At 41.8% G+C, this 17,570-nt stretch overlaps 1 protein-coding gene across 7 annotated transcripts in view; it reads right to left on the bottom strand.

The window, feature by feature from the left end:
- Positions 1-8,769, bottom strand: part of KCNJ15 (potassium inwardly rectifying channel subfamily J member 15) — an 80,726-nt gene extending 71,957 nt beyond the window's left edge. For all 7 annotated transcript variants that reach the window (XM_047875332.1, XM_047875333.1, XM_047875331.1 and 4 more), the window contains exon 1: positions 8,544-8,769. The gene's annotated coding sequence lies outside the window, so the exon portion shown is untranslated. The remainder of the gene's footprint in view (positions 1-8,543) is intronic.
- Positions 8,770-17,570: the final 8,801 nt, after the last annotated feature.

Genomic DNA, 17,570 nt, shown 5'->3' with positions numbered 1-17,570 from the left:
CACGGGGCTCCCATCACAGCCCTGCGTGGGGTTGTAGTGGGAGCGTCTACACCTTCTTTTCGAGGAGTAACAAATATGCTCAGATTCCAGCTCATCTCTTTGGGCAAAAGAAGAGAGAGTTTAGTCAAAACCTGAAGCAGTTTGGTGACAGATTTTCTAACAAGCAAAGGCAAAAGGAAAAAGGAGGAAACTTCTTAAACTACTTCAAGAAAAGCTCCAGGGGCACCTGGGTGGCTCAGTTGGTTAAGCGTCCAGTTTCAGCTCAGGTCATGATCTCACGGCTCATGAGTTCGAGCCCCACGTCAGGCTCTGTGCTGACAACTCAGAATCCGGAGTCTGCTTCGGATTCTGTGTCTCCCTCTCTCTCTGCCCTTCCCCTGCTCGCACACACACACTCTCTCTCTCCTTCAAAAATAAATAAACATTCAAAGAAAAAAAGAAAGAAAGAAAGAAAGAAAGAGAAAGAAAGAAATAAAGAGAGAGAGAGTGAAAGAGAAAGAAAGAAAGAAAGAAAGAAAGAAAGAAAGAAAGAAAGACAAGACCCAAACTAGAGTCTCCGTGTCCAAAAACCTGTTAAATCTACTGAAACCGTTCATTGACCATATTGATTTTTTGGGAAAGCGAAGTTCTCAGCTGAACTCCCAGCATTTCTTGATTTTAGCAGGAAACTACTTTATGTGGGTGTCTGGACATCACCCTCCGCTGAAGCATGGAGAAAGTGATCTAGTAACACACCCAACCTGCCCGACAGGTATTGCCTCTACCTGGATGGCTTATTCATGAGTCAGAAAACACCTCTGTTGCCAGCCTGGCCTTTCATTTCATTCTTGAACTTGTCAGACTTGGGATGCTGAACAAATTTTAAAATTCAGAAATATGGAACATCGCAAAAACAAGTCCCTCACGACTCAGCTTTCCAAAAGAGCAGATGTCTTTGTGCATAAACTCATATGTATTGAAATGTTTATATAGGCAAGAAGGAACTCTATAATAATATGACACCACTCAAGCTGGGTCTGTATAACCACAGGAAAATCAGACACTGAAGCAGCTGTGAGGGTTTCAGAGCATCATTGACCAGTTCAAAACAAGTTCCCAGTTGTGAAGTACTCTTTCATGAATTAGAGATCGTTAGACCCAGCCTTAGTCAGTCTGTCAAAGGATCGCAAAGTCAGGATGTCCCTTAAGCTTGCCATTGTTATATCTTGCTGAAAATAAGTCGTTTCATTTGTGTATTTCTCTTTGGTCTACATGAAACCCAGGACTACAATAACTAATCACTTCACACCATATTGTGTAGAACTTTTAGTCAAAATATGGTTCAGGGCTTATAACGTATGTGAATGTAATATATATGACCATGATAGCATAAAGGAGGTGGAAAGGAACAAAGCTATGGTTACCCAGATGGTAACTGGAATCTACAGGAACAAATGTAGCGAACAAGAAATGAAACATACCAAAAAAATCGATCACAACAAAGCCTTGAGATATATAGTCTCTGTCCTTTCTGATCTTAGCTTCCTTAAAACAGATGAAATTATATAAAGTCAAAATTGCAGCAATTTACTGTTGGGCTTATAACATACAGAAAATAATATGTATAACAATAATATTACAAAACAAGGGAAGAGGTTGGAGCTTTGTAAGAGAAAAGTTACTATATCTCACTGGTATTAAGTTAGCATGTCTAAAGTCGATTTCAATAAGTTAAGGCATATACCATAAACCCTAGACAATAACTTACTCGAAGCCTAAGAAAATTACTCAAAAACAAAGGAAAAAAGTCACTGGAGAAATTAAAGTCTTACGCTAAAAATATGCATTTAATGCAAAGGAAAGTAGTGAAGAGAAACAGAGGAACAAAATGTGACACGAGATATGTAGAAAGCAAAAAGTCCAATGGAAGCTACACATCCAACCATACCAATAACAATAATAAATGTGGAAGGATTAAACAGTCTAATCAAAAGGCAGAAACTGTTAGATCGGAGAAGAAAACATGATTCAGCTCTACGCTGTCGACAGGATGCGAACTTTAGATTCAGTGATACAAATAGGTTGATGGGGCGCCTGGGTGGTTCAGTCAGTTAAGCGTCCGACTCTTGATTTTGGCTCAGATCATGTTCTTATGCTTGTGAGATCGAGCCCCCTGTCAGGCACTGGGTGTGGAGCCTGCTTAAGATTCTCCCTCTCCCTCTGCTCCTCCCCAGCTCACGCACGTACATGCATGCATGCTTTCTCTCCCTCTCTCTCTTTCTCTAAAAACAAAACAAAACAAGGCAAAACAAATAGGTTGAAAATCATAAGGCTGGAAAAAGATATGCCATCCTAACAGCAACCAGAAAAGAAACTACTAATATCAGGCAAGGTAGATTTTAAGACCCACCCCCCAAAAAAAATGTTACTAGAGATAAACAGGATATTTTATAATGATGAAAAGCATCGACTGATCAGAAAAATATAGTTGAAAACATATATGCAACTAACAACAGTGGCCCAAAACGGATGAAGCAAAAAACTGACAGAATCGAAGAAGAAATAGACAATTCAACAATAACAGCGGAAGACTTCCATATCCCACTTTCCATAATGTATAGAACAATTAGGAAGCAGGTTAAAAGGATATAAGACTTGAAAAACACTACAAACAAACAAGAACAAACAAACATTTATAAGCCACTCTACTCAACAATAAAACAGATATTTTTCTCAAGTGTACATGGAACGTTTCTCCAGATAGACCATATGCTAGGCTTAGTAAACTTCAAAGGTTTGAAATCATGTAAAGTATATTCTCCGAACTACAATGGAGTGAGATTAGACATCTATAATAAAAAGTAGCTTGGGAAATTAGCAAATATGTGGAAATACACAGTACATTCTTAAATAACCAATCAAAGAATACATCACAAAGGAAATTAGGCAATACTCTGAGATGAATAACAACTAAACACAACATATCAAAACATACAGGATACAAGTAAAACAATGGTTCTAAGGAAATGCACATCCATAAACACCTACATTAAAAAGGAAAAATGATCTCAAATCAATAACCCAAACTTCCACCTTAAGACACTGGAAAAATAAGAGAAAACTAAAGCTAAAGTAATCGTAAGGAGTAAATATTAAAAACTTCAGCAGAAATTAATGAAACAGAGATCAGAAAGATCATGGAAGAAATTAATTAAATCAAAAGTTTATTCCTTGAAAAGATCAACGAAATTGACAAAGCTTTGGCTAGACCAAGAAAAAAATCGGAAACTCAAGTTATTAAAATCATTAATAAAAGACCAGAGCAGTCATCACTGCTAATCTATAGAAATAAAAAAAGAATAATAAGGGAATAGTATGAACAGCCCTGTGCCACGGACACACATTACATGGACAAGTTCTTAGAAAGACACAAACTATCGCGAGGGTGCCTCGGTGGCTCAGTCAGTTGAGCATCCGACTTGATTTCAGCTCAGGTCATGATCCCAGGGTGATTGGATCAATCCCCACACAGGGCTCTGTACCGGGCATGGAGTCTGCTTAAGATTGTCTCTCTCTCTCTCTTTCCCTTTGCCCCTCTCCATGCTCTCTCTCACTCTTTCTCTCAAATTAAAATTTTTAAAAAAATTAAAAGGACAGGAACTACTACAACAGACTCAAGAAGAAACAAAATTGGAAAGGACATGTAATAAGTAAAAAGATTAAATTACTAACTTACAAACTTCTTGTAAAGAAAAACCCAGGTCCAGATGACTCAATGATTACATTTGACCAAACATTTAAACATAAATTAATAGCAACTATTCACAAAGCATTTGAATAGAAAAGGAAGGAACAATTTTCAGGTCATTCTATGAGGCCAACATCACACAGACATGAAAAGCAAACAAATATATCATAAGAAAACTCTCCAAACTACAGACCAATATCTTTTCTGAATATAGACCCAAAAATCTTTCAGCTAAATACTAGCAAACTGAATCCAGGAATATATAAAAAGGATTATCCACTATGACCAAGTTGAATATATCCCCCAAATGTAAGGCTGGTTTAACATCCAAAAATCAATGTAATACACCATATCAACAGAATAAGGACAAAACCACACATCATTTTAAAAGAACAGAAAAGGCATTTGACAAAATCTAACACCCATTCATGATAAAAAATATATTCAACAAACTAGGAAGAAAATAAACTCTCTTCAACCTGGTAAAGGACATCTACAAAAATATCCAGACAACATTATACTTAACGACGAAAGATCGAATGCTTCTTCCCTAAGATGGGGAACAATACAAACATGTCCACTCTTTTTTAAAAATGTTTTTAAGTGTTTATTTATTTTTGAGAGAGAGAGAGAGAATCAGAGCATGAGTGGGGGATGGACAGAGAGAGAGGGAGATGCAGAATCTGAGGCAGGCTCCGGGCTCTGAGCTGTCAGCACAGAGCCCAAGGCGGGGCTTGAACTCACGGACAGTGAGATCATGACCTGAGTCGAAATCGGATGCTTAACCGACTGAGCCACCCGAGCGCCCCAAACGTGTCCATTCTTGATACAGGTATTTAACACTATGTTGGAAGGTCTAGCCTGGGAAATTAGGGAAATAAAAGGAAGAAAATCCATCTAGATTATAAAGGAAGAAGGAAAATTATCTCTATTTGCGTATGGCATTGTCTTATTTATAGGAAACCCTAACGAATCCACTAAAAAATTACAAGTTCAGCAAGGTTGCAGGATATGAGACCAATTTATAAAAATCAATTATCTTGCTATATGTTAGCAATGAACAATCTGAAAATGACATTAAGAAAACAATTCCATTCATAACGATATCCCAAAAATGTTTGGGAGTAAACTTGACAAAAGTAATGTAAGACCTGTACACTGAAAACTGCAAAAAGTTGTCGAAAGGAATGAAAGGAAAGCAAAATAAACGAGAAAGCATTTCATGTTTGTGGACTGAAAGACTTAATATTGTTAAAATGGCAATATTCTTCAAACTGATCTACAGATTCAATGCAATGTCTATTAAAATCTCAGTTGGGGGTGGGTGCCTGGGGGGCCCAGTCAGTTAAGTGTCCGACTTGGGCTCAGGTCATGATCTCGCGGTCCGCGGGTTCGAGCCCCGCATCCGGGTCTGCGCTGACAGCTCAGAGCCTGGAGCCTGCTTCCGATTCTGTGTCTCCCTCTCTCTCTGCCCCTCCCCTGCTCATGCGCTCTCTCTCTCTCTCAAAAATAAACATGAAAAAGAAAAGCTCAGCTAGCTGTTTTTCAGAAATTGTCAGTTTCTATGGAAGTCCAAAGGATCCAAATAGCTAAGACAAGATTGAAAATGAATAAAGCTGAGCAGCCCAGGCTTCCTGATTTCCAAACTTATCACAAAACTACAATAAACAACAGCATGTAGAACTGGCATAAGGACAGACAGATCAATAAAATAGAATTGAGGCCCCAAATAAACTTTCACATTTGTGATCAATTAATTTCAACAAGGGTGCCAAGGCAATTCAATGGGGACAGAAAAGTCTTCTCAATAAGTGAGGCCGGCACAACTGGATGCCCGCTTGCGGAAGAACGAAGTTGGATGCTTTCGTTACATTATACAAAAAAATTAACTCACAATAGACTATAGAGCTAAATGTAGGAGCTAAAATTATACAGCTCCTGAGAGGAAACATGAAAGCAATCCTTTGCGACCTAAGGTTAGGCAAAGCCACGAATATGACTTTAAAAACACAAGTAATAAAATGGAAAAAAATAGATGACTTGGAGCCCAATCAAAATTGAAAACTTTTAAGTTGTAAACCACACTGGCAACAGAGTGAAAAGCCAACCCACAAAATGGGAGAAAACATTTGCAAATCATACACCTGATAAGGGACTTGCGTCTATATAAAGTCTTTTTAACAACTTAAAAATAAAAATTAAAAAAAAAAAAATCCTGATTGATCTGAATGGACATTTCTTCAAAGATAAGCAGCTGGTCAACCAGCACATTGAAAAGATGCTCGCTGTCATTAGTCATTAGGGAAATGCAAATCAAAACCACAATAAGATGCTACCTGCCACCCACGAGGATAATTATAATGAAAAAGACACGGAAGGGAGAAATTGGAACCTCATACATTACTAGGAGTGATGCAAAGTGGTTGCACTAGTTCGGAAAACAGTTTGGCTGTTCCCCGAAACGGGAAACTTGGAGGTAGATGATCGAGTAATTCTACTCCTGGGTCTGTGCCCAAGAGAACGAAAACATACATTCCCACGAAAACTTGTACGTGAATGTTCAAGCAACACTATTCAAAATAGCTGAATGCCATCTACTGATGAATGCATAAGGAGATATAGTTTATTTACACACCACACCATTCGTCAATAAAAAGGGAGGAAGTATTGATACATGCTACAACATGTATGAACCTTGATAACATGATGCTGAAAGAAACCAGGCACAAAAGGTGGCCTCTCGTATAATTGTGTGGATATGAAAGCCGCACAGTAAGGACAATTCTATACAGATAGCAGGCATATCTGTGGCTGTCGAGGGCTTGGGGGGCGGAGACGGCGGGGGCGAAATGACTAAAGTGGATTAAAATGTGACATTTGGAGGGTAAGAAAAGTGTAAACTTGATTGTGGTGATTGCACAAGCCCGAACAAACTAGAAGTCATTGAATTACACTCTCCAAAGAGGTGCATTTTTTTGGTATGTGAATTACACCTCAATAAAGGTGCTAAAAAGTCGAATCCATGTAAATCAGTCGTGCAGTATGAGTTTTGGTTTCCTTGGAGGAATCATTCATTATGGTAGCGTTTTTCAGTGTTTCCACTTGGGATATTTTGAGCTAAATCATTATTTGTTGTTGGGGAGTGTCCCTTTGTCCTGGGCATCCCAGGATGTTTAGCGGTATCTTTTGCCTCTACGCACTAGAAGACAGCAGCGTCCCTTCCCCCCGGTTACGACAACCAAAACTATCTCCAGGCATTGGCCAATGTCCCTTGGGGGTGCAAAATAGCTCTCGGTTGAACCACTGTATACAGTGCTTAGTAGCAGTAATTGGACAAAATCAACACTTCAGCTTTTATTAATCCGTTAGGCTGATAGAAGCTTACATGCTTGCCCCTTGTTTCTTACAATAAAACCAAGGAATAGAATGTTTTTGCTACTTTCAACTTTTGTCCTGGGGCCCCAGGGGCATCCAGTTAGGAAAATGGTCTAGGTGCAAAATTATAACTTGCCACAGATTAGTGCCCGCACCGTGCCTCTATTTAACTACCATACTTGGTATTGTAATTTAGCAGGGTCTAATGAAGTGTTGAATGTGCTTGCTACCTATTTAATGGACAGTCTTCTTAAAGAAGAAAGGATCTGGAGAAGTGAAATGCCTTTGTTTTTATGCTATTATTGGTAATAGAATAAATATCATTGCTATCTATGCAGAGTAAGAAAAAAACCGAGCAGGACTCCGTGGAGATTTTACTTCGAATGTTTCGCTTGAATTTACTTGCTTTTGGTAACTTAGCCAAGGGAACCTCTCAATCGGTGTTCAAGGAGTGCCACCAAAAGCCCAGTGATCGGAAAACATGAAAGTTGATTTCCAAGGGACGCCACAAGGCATGTGATCGATTCTACCGCTGCTTCACACAAAGCTAAAAAGGAACGGATGAGAAAAACAACTATCTTGAAACCCCAGGAGAGGCCAGAAGCAGAACTGTGAGTCCAGGAGAAAAAAAACAACAACAACAAAAAAAAAAAACGAGAAAAGTGTGATGAATGTGACAAGAGGGTGTTGAATCAGTCACCAAGAAAAGGGAACGTGTCACTTTCTCACAGAGTTGCAGCAATAGAAGCAAACAAGGAAAGCCGTGAGCCAATGCGATGGGGAAACGTCCTGGGTTTTATGCTCACATCCTCATAAACACATTATTCGCCACTGAGCAGCAATGCCATTGTCACGTACTCACTTTATGCCATGAAAATCGGAGGTCTCACATTGGCTGACTTTCCCTCCACAGCAAAATCATGTAGTCTTTCCATAACTGAGCCCTATGCTAATGAAAGACCTCCCCCCCCGCCCTGCCCCCACCACGGAGTCCTCTACAAAGGACGTTAAGACAGGGCGGGGGGGGGGGGGGGGTCTGAGAATTGCATTCCGCCTTTCCACGTTGCCCCAGATCAGCGGGGAGCACAGCCAGGATTTTCCAGCTCGTTTGTTTCATAGGGATTTCTCGCCTTATCCTGTGCTTACTTCTTTCAGTCTAACCAATTCAAAGAAATGGACAGCACCAAAGTCATGCTCCTGTCCTTCCCTTGACACTCACAGTCTGATCTGAATATTTGGCAACACCTTTTAACCTCTCCTGTGACTAAATCCTACCCTGGGCTTTTCACCTTCAAGTTCTGCCCGGTCTCTCCTGCTGTGAGCCTCCAGTTCCAAAACTCCAGACGATCTTGGCCACGTGTTAGGAGAACAGGAGGCATCCAGCCACCAAGCTGCCTGTTGTGAAAAGCCATTCTGCACCCTTTTCTGCTTGGACACTTACCACTCCAACTGGTCCTGTTCTGTTCCTCTGGGAAGTCCCGGACTCCAGTGCTGAGGGAAGGACAGGATGAGGAAGGCTTCCACGAGAGTGTGTGTGCACGCTGGATGTGTGTGCGCTTTCACCTGGCCGTGTGGCTCTCTGTCACTACGTGTGGAGTGTGACGTAGAATGAGAACTTAGATTCGTCTAAGTGAAGGCACCAGGGTCCTGGGTTTTAAACATCTCCGCAGACTCGCTTGTCTCACACGAAATTTCTTCCACATCCTTGGAGTTGACAGGAATTGGACAAGCCTTGGTCTTACCACAACCCAGCGCATTGGGCAATCCAAGGGCGGGACTCTCTCTCCCTCAACATTGGGTTGCCAATTCAGTAGGGCCTGAAGTTCCTTTTCTGAAAAGGAAAGTCCATGCTGTGGCAAAACCCAGTGAACATGGTTTTTCGTTTCTCATGTTTTGTATTTTGGGGGGAAAAGAGGGAGGGTCACTTTTAATCAACCCAAGTGAGCAAAGAAAAAAAAAATAGGGTTTTACCATCAAAGAAAGAACCACCTGGTGAAAAGGTCCCATAAAACGCAGGCTTTGCCCCACTTTGGATATCTCCCTGTCTTTGTCCTCTTTTCTTTTGTTCGGACAATCACTTTTCCTTTTTCTTTTCTCTTTTTTCTTGTTTTTCTTTTGAGAAAGGTGAACAAAATTTAAATAGAGTCGTGTTGGCAGACATTTTCCGATGTCGTTTGGGAGATTAAGGTATCAGCTTCCCTGACCGTCTCAAACTTGAGACAGCCCCACCTCTCCGTCAAAACTCTCCTTTTAATGATAAATGGTTCTCTTCCTTCTGATTCTGTGCCACACTCAGGCCATTCCCTGGAACCTGGTTGTATTTACGCCATCTACTGGGTGTTGGTGGAACTGCATTTGCTGGGCACAGTATCCTGGTTCTGTACCCACAGCTTCCAAGAAAATAAAGGTCTCGGCCATGACGAACGCTTTAGGAGACACAAATACGTAATTCGTCGTTTAAAACATCAAGAGGGACACCTGAGATGTTCATTGTTTTAAGTTTATTTATTCTGAGAGAAACAGAGACAGTGTGAGTGGGGGAGGGGCAGAGAGCAAGGGAGCCGGAGAGAATCCGAAGCAGGTTCCATGCTGTCCGCACAGAGCCTGATGTGGGGCTGGGGCTCATGAAACTGTGAGATCATGACCTGAGCCGAAACCAAGAGTCCGACGCTTAACCAGCTGAACCACCTGGGCGCCCCGAGATGTTAATTTGATTTTTAGAAGTATTTTTTCAGAAGAGGATGTGTTCCGTATTTTAACACGTTAGTTCTTCTGAGTGTCGAATCAAAGGAAACATCCCTGAGATCAGCTTGGATAATAACGTAGGTCAGCTTTTAAATGTGGGTCTTAAAATATCAGGGTGTGTGGCCAGCACTGTGACAGTCTGGATAACCGGAAAAGCCTTGGGCTGCAAATATTTAAAAACACTCCATAGCATTAAAACGAAAGAAGAAGACGCAAGTAGAGGTACGAGAAGCATGTGACCTGATGCTAAAGCAGTTGGGCGTAGAATGGATTTTAGTTTTGGAAATGTAGGAGGCTAAGGTTTCAACACCCAGACAGGGACAGACGTTGAGGTCCTGGAGCCAGACAAAGCAAGAGTGGGAACTGAGACTACCCCCCATTTGGGCCGGATCCTGAAAGCTGACCAGGAAATCACCTACCCATTAGTACAGGGTTACAACAAGGGTTACAACTATCTCCTTCCACCCGGATTTGGGTGTAAAGGTAGAAATACCCTTAAGAATCCAGTAGCATAGCCCTTTCCTATCACCAAGTTAGGGTTCCAATTTGCATCCCCCCACTTTGTCCAGGAATTCCCTGGCAAGAAATAAGCATAAAACGTGTCCCAAACCAGTGTGCCCCTCTGGAATCTTAGGAGATAAACAAAGATCAAAACCTCTTTTGAGAAGCACTCTGACAACCCAGACCACATAGAAAGAAAGGAAATTCCAGGGACACCTGGATGGCTGAGTTGGTTGACTATCCAACGCCGGCTCAGGGCATGATCTCACAGTTCATGGATTCAAGCCCCGTGTCAGGCTCTGTGCTGACAGCTCAGAGTCTGGAGCCTGCTCTGGATTCTGTATCTCCCTCTCTCTCTGCCCCTCCCCTGATCCTGCTCTGTCTCTCTCTCCCTCTCTCTCAAAAATAAATAAACATTAAAAAATTTTTTTAAAAAAGAAAAAAGAAAGCAAACTCCAATGAAGATTAGTTCCTATAAAAAAAAATTAAAATATACAAGGACATCATACACTCCACCAGAGGGCCAGCAGGCACATAGTAAATAGGAAATTAGAATTCCATTACCTGGGATATAAGAAAACAATTGAAAGAGAATATAAAATGAGTGTGTTTAAAATGATGAAAGATATAGGTTTAAAAATGCTAGTAAAAAGGAATAAAAAGATGTAATGTTTATTTATTTTTGAGAGGGAGGAAGGGAGGGAGACAGAGAGAGAGAGAGAGAGAGAGAGAGAGAGAGAGCATGAGTACCAGTGAGCAAAAATGCAGGAGGGTCAGAGAGAGAGGGAGACAGAGGATCTGAAGTAGACTTCACGCTGTCTGCACAAAGTTCCACATGGGGCTTGAATCCATGAGCCATGAGATCATGACCTGAGCCACAGTCGGACAGTTAACCAACTGAGCCCCCAGGACACCCCAGAAAAAAACCGTTTAAAAAACAAGTTATATCTTTGAGAAATAAAATATAATTACTGAATTTAAAATCTTAATTGGCAGGCAGCACAACAGAAGAGATATGGCTGAAGAAAATATTCGTGAACTGGAAGACAGATATGAGAAAATTACGAACAATGCAGCAGAGACATAAAGAAATGGAAAATGTGAGAAGATAAATAACTGTAACATATGTTCTACAGGTGTTCCAGAAAGAAAATAGAAAAAATAGGGAAGATGCAAAATTTGAGGAAATGATTACCGAGAATTTTCTAAAGCAGAAGAGAAAGACAAATACCATAGGGTTTCACTTATTGTGGAATCCAACCAAACAACCACACAAACACAAACAGAATCAAACACAAAGAACAAACTGGTGGTTGCCAGTTCAGAAAAGCCCCAAAGTGGAAACAACCCAAATGTCCAACCAACCCTGATGTATTGATGAACGGATCAATAAAATGTGGTCTACTCATGCAACGGAATATTATTTAGTCTTAAAAACGGACGCAGCACCACTACATGACATGACGTGGGTGAACTTGGAGAACATTACGCTAAGTGGAAGAAGCCAATCACAAAAAGCTACACAACGTACGGTTCCATTTGTATGAAATGTCCAGAGTAGGCAAATCCAGAAGAACAGAAAGCAGATTCGTGTTGTTCTAGGGGGTGAGGGGAGGGGAAAATGGGGAGTGACTGCTAATGGCGTCAGAGTTTTGGGGAGAGAGATGAAAATGTCCTAAAATTAAATAGTGCAACAGATGGCTGTACAACTCTGTGAATGTAATAAAAACCACAAAAGCATATGCTTTAAAAGGGTGAATTTTATGGTATGTGAATAAAGTTCAATAAAGCTGTCATTTTATTTTTTTTTAATTTTTTAATTTTTTGAAATTTTATTTATTTTTGAGAGACAGAGAGAGTGCAATCAGGGGAGGGGCAGAGAGAGAGGGAGACACAGAATCTGAAGCTGGTTCCAGGCTCCGAGCTGTCACCACAGAGCCCGGCACGGAGCTCGAACCCACGAACCGTGAGATCATGACCTGAGCCGAAATCAGACTCTCAACCGACTGAGCCACCCAGACGCCCCAAAGCTGTCGTTTTAAACAATCTGGAAAGGTAGACAAACTTTCCCTACATTTTCAGGTTTCCAAGTTGCTCATCTGGGATTCACCTGTAACTTTCTGACATTTCTCCTCCTCTAGTTGATTTGAGGTTGTTTACTTACCATCTGGTAGAGCGAATATTACCGCCCCTCCCTCTTCTGGCCTCTGCTCTTTTGCTCTCCTCCTTCCTCTATAAAACGGTCTTGATAATTCCTGATCTCTCCCAGAGGAACATAGAGACCAGCTTGCCATTTTCCACAAAAAAAAAGAAGCCCTGGTTGGATTTTGTCTGAAATTAGATTAAATTCATAGATCAACACGAGAATGCTCACCTTTGAGAAATGAAGTCTTGCCATTTGTGAACATGACATGTGTCCCCACCCAGAGCTCCTGTGTACAGCTTCGGTAGTTTCTTGTTTGTTTTTTACTTTTTCCACAAGGGCCTCCATGCCCTTATGTATGCAATAAAATATGTATTTTATTGCATACATATATTCTATCTATACGTATACATATATTATACATACTGTGTTTGTATGTATAGGTATATGTAGGCACATGTATATGCATATATACAGAATTGATCCTCATTATTCACAGATGCCATATTTGTAAAATTTCCTACTTTCTAAAACGCATTTGTCACCCCCAATCTAGACTGGTGATGCTTTGTCTGTCATTTGCAGACGCGCACGCACAAATCGGTGAAAATTTTGGGACGTCCAGTTTTGATCTTCTCAGGGGAGGTTAAGGGGGGTAACACCCTGCCTTTTTGCCTCAGCTTTTGCACTATAAACAAGTGTCCCTCTTTCAGTCCATTTAGTGTGACATTTTCCACACTTTTGTACTTTTCGTGGGCGACGTCACTGTTTAAAATACCTCCCACCCCCAGCACGGTGCTGAAGTGCCCGCGGTGTTCCTACGCCCAAGAAGGCCATAACGTGCCTTACAGGGAGGGTATGTGAGTTAGATAAACTTGGTTCAGATAAGAGTTACGGCGCTGTTGGCCATGAGTCAATGTTTAATGAAATGATATATGCTAAACAAATATGAAATCATGTATCTTTAAACAGAAACGCACATGAAACAAGTTTATGCATTCACCTACTGATGACATCATTGTGACCAGAGGCTTGCGGGGCTCACCTTGTATTTCTCTAGAAGCAATGGCTCAGGATGCGCTAATTTGGTGTTCATGGTGATTTCGCAGGATATGAGGACTGTGAACAACTAGAATCAACTGTGTGTGGGAGTATACTTAAATATGTACATATGTATAATTTGAAATATATATAATAAAAAACAGGGGAATCTTACCGTCTTGTAAAAGGAATATTTTGATTTATTTAAATGAAATCTTTTAGGGGCACCTGGGTGGCTCAGTGGGTTAAGCGTCCAACTTCAGCTCAGGTCATGATCTTATGGTTCGTGGGTTCGAACCCAGCATCAGGCTCTGTGTTGACAGCTCAGAGCCTGGAGCCTGCTTCCGATTCTGTGTCTCCCTCTCTCTCTATTCCTCCCCCACTCACACTCGGTCTCTCTCTCAAAAATACATAAACATTAAAAAAATAATAATAATAAATGAAATCTTTTAATTATTTCTTGTAATTTTTGTTTTCTATGTAAAGGGATGTAATTTACTTTTTTGTAGGAGCCTTCTCCCCGGCAAGATTGCTGAGATACATTTTCTCTAAAATCTTCCATGGAATATTGAACAGAAGAGTCAGAACCCTTCCTGGTTTTATAGGAAATGCCTACGAAATTTCACTACGAAGTATCATATTTGCTTATGATCAGTATCAGATATCTGTTAGATACACCCTGTCATTTCAACTTCATTAGTAGATTTTCTTATGAAGGAGCACTAGATTTTTTGTTGAATTAATTTTCTACATCTATTAAATGATCATGTTTTTCTTCCTAAATCTGATAATGTGGTGAATAGATAATAGATTTTCTTTTTTTTTTTAATTTTTTAATGTTTATTTATATTTGAGAGAGAGAGAGGCAGTGCAGTGCTGGGGGGGGGGGGTTGTGAGGGGCAGAGAGAGAGGGAGACACAGAATCCGAAGCAGGCTCCAGGCTCTGACCTATCAGCACAGAGCCCTAAGCAGGACTCGAACCCATGAACCGTGAGATCATGACCTGAGCCAAAGTGGAACGCTTAACCCACTGAGCCACCCAGGCACCCGGAGATAATAGAGTTTCTAAAGCTAAACCGCTGATACAGTCCTGTGATAAATCCTACTTCACTATGATATATTTATATGTAAGTTCTATTTGGTTTGCTAACTTTGTTTGGATTTTCATATGTAATATCGCTTGTTTCTATTATCCGAGCCTTGTATCTAGTTATCCGAGCCTTCTCGTTTCCTTCCATGTACTTCTCTGGCTTTGTTATCCAGGTGTTTTTTTTTGTTTCTGTTTTTGTTCTTGCCTCATAGAGTAAGTGATCAGACTTACCCTATCCATTACTCTTCTGGAAAAGTGGTATGGACTACAAGTATCCCTTTCTGAACCATGTGATAATGTGCCTTTCTCACATAGAGACAATCAATTGCATTTCTTTCATTGTTCTGGGTCTATTTACATTTTCTCTTCAGTCAATTTTGGTAACTTATGTACAAAAATACTACACTGTGACCTCCTTATGGTGAGTCGTGAAAGACAACTCTGTGGCTTTCTTCTTACTTACTCTCGGGTCCCTCGCTCTGGGCGAAGGCACCTGTCGGATCATGAGGACACTCAAGCAAACGGATGTATGAAGAGGCCCACATGGGAGCGAACTGAGGCCTCCTGCCAACAGCTGAGTGAGTGAAGCATGTGGGAACAGACCGGCCAGCCCCTCGCACCTTCAGCCGCCTCTGTGCCGGCCAGAACCTTGACCGCAGCTCCACTGAGATCCGAACTAGAACCGAACAGCCGAGCTTCTCCGGAATTTGTTTTGGTTTTAATGTTTATTTATGTATTTTTGAGAGACAGAGAGACAGAGAGAGACAGAGGAGCCCAAGCAGGCTGTCCGCACTGTCAGCACAGAGCCTGATGCGGGGCTCGATCTCACGAACCGTGAGATCATGACCTGAGCCAAAATCAAGAGTTGATCGCTCAACCGGCTGAGACACCCAGGTGCCCCTGGAATTTCTGGCGCGCAGAACTTGTGAAATAATAAATGTTTGTCGCTTCGTGTCCCTATTTGGGGGGTAATTTGTTATGAAGCAACAGATAACTAATAGAATCATATCATTGTGAAATGAACCCAAGAAAGCATTTATACCAAAATACACATATGCTCAGCATTCCGAAAAACTCAAAGAAGTGTAAGTAAGAAAAGCTACATTACAATTTTTACCCACCAAATTAGCAAAGATTTAAACAACCTATTTCATGTTAAGGAAAAAGGTGGTGAAACTTGAACTCTCCCTCGGTGATCACAGGGCCACAAATCAGCACAATATTTCTAAAGAGAAAGTGAGCAGGTAGCCCAAAAACTTAAAACCGATCTTGAAACTGATCTCCTCAGGAAGTTCCCATTAGGAAATTGTGAAATCACTCAATCAATTCCTTTTACAAGGTGGTTCGGGGGCTGTGTCTTTAGAAATTTCTGCCTTTGCCCAGTTCTGCTATAATGTTATTTCATGAACAGAAAAAGAAGCAAGTATTCATTTTCAGTGAAAACAGAAAACGGTCTGTATACAAGCATGAAATGTGAAATTGTCAGGCTGTTATGAAGTCAAGAAACATTCAAGTCAGGCACAAATGCACAGGGCCCCCACCCCCTTCCTGGCTTTTTAAAGGTACGCCCTTCTAGTCATCTCAAGGCTCAACAGATAAAAGCTCAACTCAAGGGAAAATGAATTATGTGCTTCATCTGTGCAAGGAACTTGGACAGGAGGGAGCCACTCCCCTCCCGTGGGGGAGATTTTATTTTCCCGGGTTTCAGATTAGGAAAAGGGAACTCGGCAAAGGCCTGTAGTTATCTCAAGATTAGGTAGAACTGGGAGTGACCTTGGAAACTCTAAATACGGGGGTGGAGCCTTTTCCGAGACCCACAGACCCGCCCGGGCCCTAAATCCTGCAGGAACGCCCGCCTCCTTTCCTAACTGCTGGTGGCCGAGGGCTGCCTCAGGACAAGGGGAAACTTGAACCAAGTGGGCCTGAGGCCCCTTCCTGGCAACTTCCAGGTGTCTGTCACCCTACCATCACTCGACTTTATGCTCCAACATCATGGGCTTCTAATGCTGCTTCGTGCAGATTCCCATTCCCGACCCCCAACTTGCGCCTGGATTGATAGGACGTATTTTGCCTTCCTGCTTTGACTCTGAGCATGTCATTAGACACAGGCAGCACACACAGTGACTCTTCACCCCCTGGTCCCTTTGGGCTGCCTGCCCAGCTCGGGCCCCTCTCCCCAAGCTTCCCCCAAGCCCGCCCAGGGGGCTTGTTTCTAAGATTTAGAGAGTCTGAAGGAACAATAAGTGAACATTGTTTGCAGGCACAATCAGGTGGTGCCCAGGGCTGTCCCCTTCCCCAGGGCATGTGCACACAGGTGCACATGCACACACACACACACACACACACACACACACACACACGGGGAGTCCGGACAAGAAGCCCTGTGTTACTCCGCAGGCAGAATAAATGGGCATGACTTCTTGGGAATGAGTCTTTCCAGTAAACCTCCGTGTTTCAAGTGAAGAGAGGGCACCCAGAGTGGAGAGGATCGTATTGAAATGTGTGCCCTTGAGAAAATCTCTAACGCCCCTGATTTGGGGCAGTGTTTCCTAGTATTTGGCTAACAGTAACCACGTAGTCACATGTTAGAATCCCAAGCCTAATATCTGTTGCTTTAATGGCTTGCTACCAAATCTGTTCCAGAAATGCCCTGGAGCAGTGAGAACACCCCACCCTTCCCCAGGCTACCGGGAGTTGAGCTGTGGTTTTGCAGGACCAGGCGAGGTCCATCATGGTGCCAGTACTGACCTGAGGCCGAAGGAGCCAATGGCTTCATCAACTGGTCACACTGGGAAAAACTTTGAATGAAGGGTGCTCAGTATCTCTGGACATGAAGAGGGACAGTCACAGGAAGTAGATCAAGCATAGTCACAGGAAATAGATCAGGTACCTTATGATAGGTGGGAAATTTCACCTCCTAGTGAGGGCTAAGAATGATATTTCTTTTG

The sequence above is a fragment of the Prionailurus viverrinus genome, chromosome C2, assembly GCF_022837055.1.
Source record: "Prionailurus viverrinus isolate Anna chromosome C2, UM_Priviv_1.0, whole genome shotgun sequence".
Lineage (NCBI taxonomy): Eukaryota > Metazoa > Chordata > Mammalia > Carnivora > Felidae > Prionailurus > Prionailurus viverrinus.
This window is presented reverse-complemented; position numbering and strand designations above follow the sequence as displayed.